We start from the raw sequence: 8852 nt of genomic DNA on the forward strand, positions 1-8852 counted from the left end.
AATACTAAATCGAAGTGTCCGGAACCAATGCATTAAGGTCACTTTAAAGGAGTTAATTTCTTAAATGTGGTAACTCTGATCATTTTTTATAAAACCCAGCATATGGGATCCTGAAAATCAGGGTCATATTTTAGTCAATAGCACAGGCTATTGAAGCTGTTGCCAGAGAGAGTGATTGGCATTGGAATGGGCTGCCCAGGGAGGTGGAGTCGCTGTCCCTGGAGGTGTTCAAGAAAAGCCTGGTTGAGGCACTTAGTGCCATGGTCTGGTTGACTGCATAGGGCTGGGTGCTAGGTTGGCTTAGATGAGCTTAGAGGTCTCATACAACCTGGTTGATTCTATCATACTATGCAGTTAAATAATTTTTGAACAGTAGGAGATTGACATTCACAAAGCCAGCAACTTTCACTTAGAGAAAAAAGGTAAAATTTGGTTAGGAACCATCTGAGGATGCTCCACACCTGGAACTGTTTGTGTTTTCTGGTCCATATTTAAACTTGACTGTGAATCAGCCATTTCTTTAACTAGAGCAGCTTCTTACGGTGTTGCTATCCTGCTGAACCTGCTTCCCTCAATGGTACTGCATCACAGATGAAAAATGAGCTGTCTGAGGTGAGGCAGTAAATACACTAGTTTGCTAAGAGATCAGGAGGTTTCAATCTCTTGGCAAGAAATTAAATCTTGTTTGTTTGCTTGTTTCCTTTGTTTAAAGCACTTTATCTGCTGTTTTCTGTACAAGGCATATCATAGAATCATAGAATCAACCAGGTTGTATGGAAAATTCTGAAGAGATTATCCTTTTCTTTACTTCTTTTCCTACCTGGAATCAGTGTAATAGAAGAGTCTTTAGAAGGACTAAATATAAGAGTATGAATCCATCTTTAGTTCTCATGGGTAGTAGATCCCAGATTAGGATTATCAATCCATGGATCACTGGACTTTGCCTGGAATCAGAATCATAGAATCATAGAATCAACCAGGTTGGAAGAGACCTCCAAGATCATCCAGTCCAACCTATCAATCAGTGTAATATAACAGTCTTTAGAAGGACCAAATATAAGAGGACGAATCCATCTTTAGTTCTCATGGGTAGTAGATCCCAGATTAGGATTATCAATCCATGGATCACAAGACTTTGCCTGGAATCAGTGTAATATAAGTCTTTAGAAGGACTAAATATAAGAGTATGAATCCATCTTTAGTTCTCATGAGTAGTAGATCCTGGATTAGGATTATCAATCCGTGGATCACAGGCTTTGCATTCAGCATCTGTCACCATGTTTTCATTCACATAAAAAAGAACAGAATACTTTGATTTAGTACTGACATAGAAAAACTGGGAGAGAACCAAAAGTGCAAGCTGCAGAAATTAGAAAAATCACCTTGGATGGGAATTCAGGGAAATTAGGGTTTGAATATTCATTAACTGCTTAACAGAGAAAAAAATCCTACTATGGAATGTCTCATACTACTAAGACGAAAGCATGAGAAGCTACTGATTCTTCAGTTGTATCAGACAATGCATCATGATCAGATTATTTTAAGCATCACACAAAGTCTCCTTATCATTTAGTACAGGGTACATATTCCAGTGTCTTACTCTGTATGGGATAAAAAGGTGCAAATACAGAAAATAGCTGTCCACAGCTTTTAGCGCTCATTAAATAAACCCAATCTGAGTATCAATAGATGCACAAGAATCTAATCATTACAGAGAGTTCATCCTTTTTAACACAGTACCTCAAACTTTCAATTTTTTAAAGCAAATGTGCTCTAACAGCTCATTAGTTTGATGCCAAGCTCCAAATTTCAGCACTATCACTTCTCACTTTCAGTATGTTAGTGTAGCAAAACAAAACTGTACATACTTGTACACAGTGCTGGCAGCACAGCCTGTCTTAACCAAACAGCTAGAACTAAGATTTGCCTTCACTGATAGAATCACAGAATCAACCAGGTTGGAAGAGACCTCCAAGATCATCCAGTCCAACCTAGCACCCAGCCCTAGCCTGTCAACTAGACCATGGCACTAAATGCCTCATCCAGGCTTTTCTTGAACACCTCCAGAGACAGTGACTCCACCACCTCCCTGGGCAGCCCATTCCAATGCCAATCACTCTCTCTGTGAAGAACTTCTTCCTAACATTCAGCCTATACCTCCCCCAGCACAACTTGAGACTGTGTCCATTCTGTAAGATATTTAAATTGGCCTCCTAAAACCTTACTTAATATTAGGAAGAATATTATTTTTCTATGTGGATGATGATTGACAGACATGTACAGTAATTGTACAAAGGAAATGATGTGAGTTAAAATCAGTCCCCTTCTGCTTAAGAAAATATTCCTTAAACTATGGCCTAATTTTCAATATAAGTTGAGTTCCTGTTTGTCATCTTTTAGGATGCTGCCTAATTGCTGATCTCTCACTATATTTTCAAGCCAGCTCTGTTTTTACCAACTCCATCCTGCTTTTGTGGTCAAGAAGTCTCTTATCTGTTTGCAGAAATGCATTAATATACCATGTCCTAATGGGAGACAGTATAGAAGTCAGGCTGGAGGAAGGGAGGAAACAGGTACCTTGAAAAGGACAAAAAGAAAGAATTCCTCTGTTCATCAAAATAAACTTCTAATGACTGTTTCCCAATCATCTTGGAAATGAGCTTTTTTGCCTCATTAGGACAGAATCAAAGAGTTTTGGAAGGCAGATGTCATATCTGAGATTACTTGTCTGTCAGTTCTCCTTCTGTATAAGTTCAACAGGGAGTTTCCTCCTGTTGTTCATGATATCCTGTGGTATTGTTTCAGGAACAGAAGGAAAGTTCTTTCAGGCTTGTTTGTAAATCAGGCATGATTCAGTTTATTACAGAGGAACAGGCTAAATTGGTAAGTGACACTAGTGGTAATTCTTTATGCTCACAATGCTTTCATTACTGATAGTGACAAAAATAATTACACATCTTGCTGTGAATTTAATTCCTTCATAAAATGAAGTGCACAAGCAGGAAACCTTTAGAAGCCTCCCCATTTGGTACGGCTGCAGACATTATCTCACCAGTTCCGCTCTGATCATCTCTTTCTATCAAGACATAGCTCTACTGTTCCTGGATCTAGAGAAGCAGCTCCAAAAAGTTTGCATGCAGGCAATGCATCATGGAGCACAACTTGTTTTTCTCCACTTACATATTACTAAAGTCACTTCTGGCTTTCATGCTGATGCTGCAAGAACCAGGCTTAAGCCCTCAGAAGCAACCCCTATGGCAATATGCTTCACTCTGCATCTTTCTCAAAAGTCCAAGATATCAGAACCATTCATCTTTGCAGTTCCACAGTCAGGCACCACTCAGTCAGAGTAACATGCAGTATTGCAGGCATGCTTGCAGAAAGGATTAATGACAAAGTTGTTCTTACTTGCAGCAGACCTTTTACCCCAGCAACTCAAAAGTCACAAGACTTGTTGACCACATGCCATGTCATGCTTGCATGAAGTCCTGCAAAGCAAATGTCACTGAACATTCCTACACAATAGCTGGCCTTTTTTAAACAGTTACTCCACTATTGTTAACTCTACTACAAGTTATGACAACTGATCATCCCTTTGGCATGCTTTATAAAAACATGAATCACCAAAACATTTATGATGAGGAACTCCCATCATAAGGACATGTATACAACATGTCCTTCAGCCTTGCTCTGTCTTTCCACTCTGCAAAATGTAACTGTCAGAACAACTGGAATGAATCAGACAGGCTAACATACAGGTTTGGTAAAGAACTCTGATCAAACACATGCCAAAATTAACTAGTTATGTTTAGCTTCAAGTCATCCTTGTGACAGCTGGAAAATGAAAGTTTTCTTTCTTCATAAATCATTCTACCAAACACTCCAATAACACCAGTTGGTGTACTTTAATCAGAAAACAAAACAGTTGGAAGAAATTGGCCTCCTAACAAAGCTCACATATTGAAAAGTGAGGATAAAGATCACAAACAGGATAAAATATCTACTAAACCAGATCGTGCCCGCATTTGGTCAACAGGAAAGGGAGGAATTAACCAGTGCAGCTGCCCAAAAGTTGTCAGAGGAAAAGGAATAGAACCAACAGACCCAGGAGCCCTTTCAAAGAGTTATGTGTTTTTCCCACATTTCTCATGTCATTTCACACAGCCTCCCCACCAAAGCCTTTCAGCACTTGGAGCAAAGCTTGACTGAAATGGTGTTGACAGCTGTTCTTTTATGGCACCTTTTGTCTGCCCAAGCTACAGAATGAACTTTAAGCTTCCCTGAAAGTTACAAGTGCGTTTTGTTTTGTTTTTCAGAATTGTGCCATCCTTCTGAAGGTGATGGAAGAATGCACAGACATGGGATAAATGTAAGAACAATGTACAGTGTCATGCATGTGAGGAAATGAACTCGAGAATGGCTGAATAGTGCTACTTACCCCAGCTGTACTTTCCCAGAGATACAGGTACTCACACTATCAAAGACATCTCACTGTGTTCTTGCTCTCCTCTTTTTCAGGTAAAAGTTGTCTCAAAGATTACCACTGCCTTGTTAACACTATTTATTCACACTTCAGCAACTGCAAAGGGCTAACTGATGAGGATTTTGTACTATCTCTACTCAGGTTTAAACCAAACAATTATTTCCTAAGAAATATTCATTTTGGGATCTATTAAAACCCCCCACAAAACTAGATTTAGAGTTACTTGCTCACATAATGCAATGACTAATTATAATAAGGTACATGCTTAACTGGAATTATTTTCAGTTTCTGTCCATGTATTCTGTCCCCAATGTGCTTGTGAAGTTCCCTAAGGACATCGTAATGGGATGTTTCAAATGCACTCAATGATCATAGGTGACCTTTACCCATCATGTTACAAGTGATAGGTGTCAGAGTATATTATCACAGTATCACAGTATCACCAAGGTTGGAAGAGACCTCACAGATCATCAAGTCCAACCCTTTACCACAGAGCTCAAGGCTAGACCATGGCACCAAGTGCCACATCCAACCTTGCCTTGAACTGCCCCAGGGACGGCGACTCCACCACCTCCCCAAGCCAGTAGTTTCTACTATCTATAGATTTAAAAGTGGATGTGTTTGTCACTTGAGAAAAATGTATACTTTGCTTTGAGCAGAAGTGCTCTCAGCCATAGTTGCTGAGATCTTAATTTAAATCCTATTATAGAGAAAAAACACTGCACATAATGAAAGTATTTTTTTACAGTGCATTACTGCACATATAAAGGACTTTAAATATTTTGCTATTAAAAAGGCAATGATAAAAAGATACAAATTATTATCAAAGTGTAAAAGAAGCTATTTGTACTTTTTAAGGTAAGGGACACAAGAATAGAATCGAATCAACCAGGTTGGAAGAGACGTCCAAGCTCATCCAGTCCAACCTAGCACCCAGCCCTAGCCAATCAACCAGACCATAGCACTAAGTGCCTCACCCAGGCTTTGCTTGAACACCCCCAGGGATGGTGACTCCACCACCTCCCTGGGCAGCCCATTCCAATGCCAATCACTCTCTCTGACAACAACTTCCTCCTAATATCCAGCCTAGACCTCTCCTGGCACAACTTGAGACTGAGTCCCCTTCTTCTGTTGCTGGCTGCCTGGCAGAAGAGACCAACCCCACCTGGCTACAGCCTCCTTTCAGGTAGTTATAGACAGCAATGAGGTCTGCCCTGAGCCTCCTCTTCTGCAGGCTGCACACCCCCAGCTCCCTCAGCCTCTCCTCACAGGGCTGTGCTCCAGGCCCCTCACCAGCTTTGTCACCCTCCTCTGGACACATTCCAGTACCTCAACATCTCTCTTGAATTGAGGGGCCCAGAACTGGACACAGGACTCAATGTGTGGCCTGAGCAGTGCTGATTACAGGGGCAGAATAACCTCCCTTGTCCTACTGGCCACACTGTTACTGATCCAGGCCAGGATGCCATTGGCTATCTTGGGCCACCTGGGCACACTGCTGGCTCATGTTCAGCTACTAGTACCACCTCCCACCCAGGTCCCTTTCTGCCTGGCTGCTCTCCAGCCACTCTGACCCCAGCCTGTAGCACTGCTTGGGGTTGTTGTGGCCAAAGTGTAGAATACTTACTCATCTTAATGATGGATGTGGCTGTCCAGATCAGCAAAATGTTAGAAATGCATCATTAAAAGCTGTAAAAGCAACAATATTTTAAATACAGTATCAGGTGCATTTTATTTCTAAAACTCAATGCTGATATTAGAAGTACACAAACCCATGCATCACCTTATAGCTACACTGCAAAATCAGAGGCATCTGCTCAACTACAGATGTCACCTTAGTTCCCTTTTATTTCTGTACTGACATTTGTTCATGGTTGAAGAAACAATTATCTCAAATCTGATGTTTGATGGGAGGCTCTTACCTAAACATAAAGTTGCCTTCTCTAATACCGATGCCACTCGATAGCCTGGAAACTGCATGCAGATCCCAATTACTAAATCTGTGTCATACTGGAACAGCAAATTGAACTCCTTGCTGCAACACAAGATCTCTATTGATTAAATCAGTCTTTGCCATGAGACAACTGGAGGTACACAGCTAGAGCTTTATTACTACTGAAAAGTAATCTTTGTGAACAACAATTTCATTAGGTTAATGCTAAGCCTTGTTTTGTCTCTTCATGCTCAGTGAAGTTGGTGGGGTAATGGTATGGGGATGGTATCAAAGGAAATTTGGACTGGAGATACAATGGAAAGCTTTTCCTTTTAGGTACTCTCTGTGCCAACAGCCCTTCTTCAGCATTGTCCAGGCTGTCTTAAATTATGCCCTTCTTTGAACAGATTCCAAGCCATTAGGAATCTCACATTTCAGCCTTCCCAGTTAAAATTATCAAGTAGTTCTAATAGTAGTACTAGGAAAAACAGGGCAGGAAAGACAGCACTGTTAGTATAATGTTAGTATTTAAGACATCACTGTTAGTATAATGTTAGTATTATCACAGATGGCAACACAGTTCACAATTTAGCTCTATAGATTATGCTTCAATGCATTTTCTCTGCCTGCAAAGGGCAGGCAAGCAAGATGCCACAAAATTGGCAAAGGAAGAAAAAAAGAGAGACAGCTAGAAGAAAAAAAATTATTAGCAGTTTCACATTACATCATTTTCTTTTGCCACAAGACATTCCATAACCACAAGGTTACTTTCATCCCACAGCTTCATCCCTCATTTTCTATCTTAAACACCCAATTGCTTGCCTGACACTTTTGTCCTGGGCCCTGATCTAGCACACTTGCACATACACTGAAGTTACTCACATGAGAGGCAGCACTAGCTGCCATGAGACAATCCATCAAACAGGCAAAGCTTTTTGGATTGCTGGCTTTCTTTTGGTAAGGCAAAGGAGAATTCTAAAGTAATTTTGTTCCTGGAAGTTTAAGAAGGAACATTACAGGGGCAGAAAGAAGAAAAGTACTGAATATTCTACAGCTTCCTTAATAGAAGTTGAAACTATTTAAAAGACACATGGAAAATTCTCACAGAAATAATTTTTGCTCTGCTATACCTCTCCAGAGTGCAAACAGAAGTTGGCCATGTTCTGAATTACAACATTTTTGAATATAAGAATTACTAATTTTAAGCTAACACAATCTTTTTTAGCAAGGTCAAGTGCAGGATTCTGCACTTTGGCCAAAACATGGCACTTAGTGCCATGGTCTAGTTGATTGGATAGGGCTGGGTGCTAGGTTGGACTGGCTGATCTTGAGGTCTCTTCCAACCTGGTTGATTCTATGATTCTCTGTCATACACTGTGCTGAACTGTGCATTATCAGCTTCCTAATGTGCTCCTTAAACGATTCATTGAACATTTCATGTTACAATATCTCAGTGATACACACCCTGCTGGGATTTATTGACACCATAACATTTCTAAAACTAAATAATCTCATGTTCTGCACATTACTGAGATCTGTCCTGAACTCACAGATCTCAGTATTGCAATAAGTTGTGAAAAATCCAGACTTGCAACACCTGGTGGCATAAGGAATACACAGAATCACTGAATCCTATCATAGTGGTGACACCCACTCTTCAGATATTTATAAACATTAGTAAGATCTCCTTTCAGGCTGCTCTTCTCCAGACTACACAGCCCATGGTCTCTCAATCTTCCAGGATGCTAGCACAACCTTGGATTCTGGCTTTGTCTATACAAAAGGGGGAGGTTGTAGCCAGGAGGAGGTTGTTCTCTTCTCTCAGGGCCAGCACCAGAACAAGAGGACACAGCCTCAAGCTGCGCCAGGGGAAATTTAGGCTTGAGGTGAGGAGAAAGTTCTTCACTGAGAGAAGGACACTGGAATGGGCTGCCCGGGGAGGTGGTGGAGTCGCCGTCCCTGGAGCTGTTCAAGGCAGGGTTGGACGTGGCACTTGGTGCCATGGTCTAGCCTTGAGCTCTGTGGTAAAGGGTTGGACTTGATGATCTATGAGGTCTCTTCCAACCTTGGTGATACTGTGATAACCTCTTCACATAAGGCAAGTTATATATGCTGAAAAATGATTTAGGTACTAGAAAACCTACAGCCATTTCAGAGAGCCATGCTATGGCTTTGGAGGGTTTGTGACATGGCATGTCTCAGGATTTCAGGTGTACTCATCCAGGACAAATACTCAATGCTGCTAGCACACTAAGGATCTCTCCTAGCTGTAATGAGCTGGAGGTGGGAGCTGTTGTTTTGTGGGGGTTTTGTTTTGGTTGGTTTGTTTGTCTTTAATAGAAACATAACCACATCTTCTGTCTGAGTTTCCTAAACATGTTAGCCTAATATCACTCTGTGGGAGCATTCTACAGGTGAGAGCAATGAGAAATAAAG

This window comes from Pogoniulus pusillus, chromosome 26, assembly GCF_015220805.1.
Source record: "Pogoniulus pusillus isolate bPogPus1 chromosome 26, bPogPus1.pri, whole genome shotgun sequence".
Classification (NCBI taxonomy): Eukaryota; Metazoa; Chordata; class Aves; order Piciformes; family Lybiidae; genus Pogoniulus; species Pogoniulus pusillus.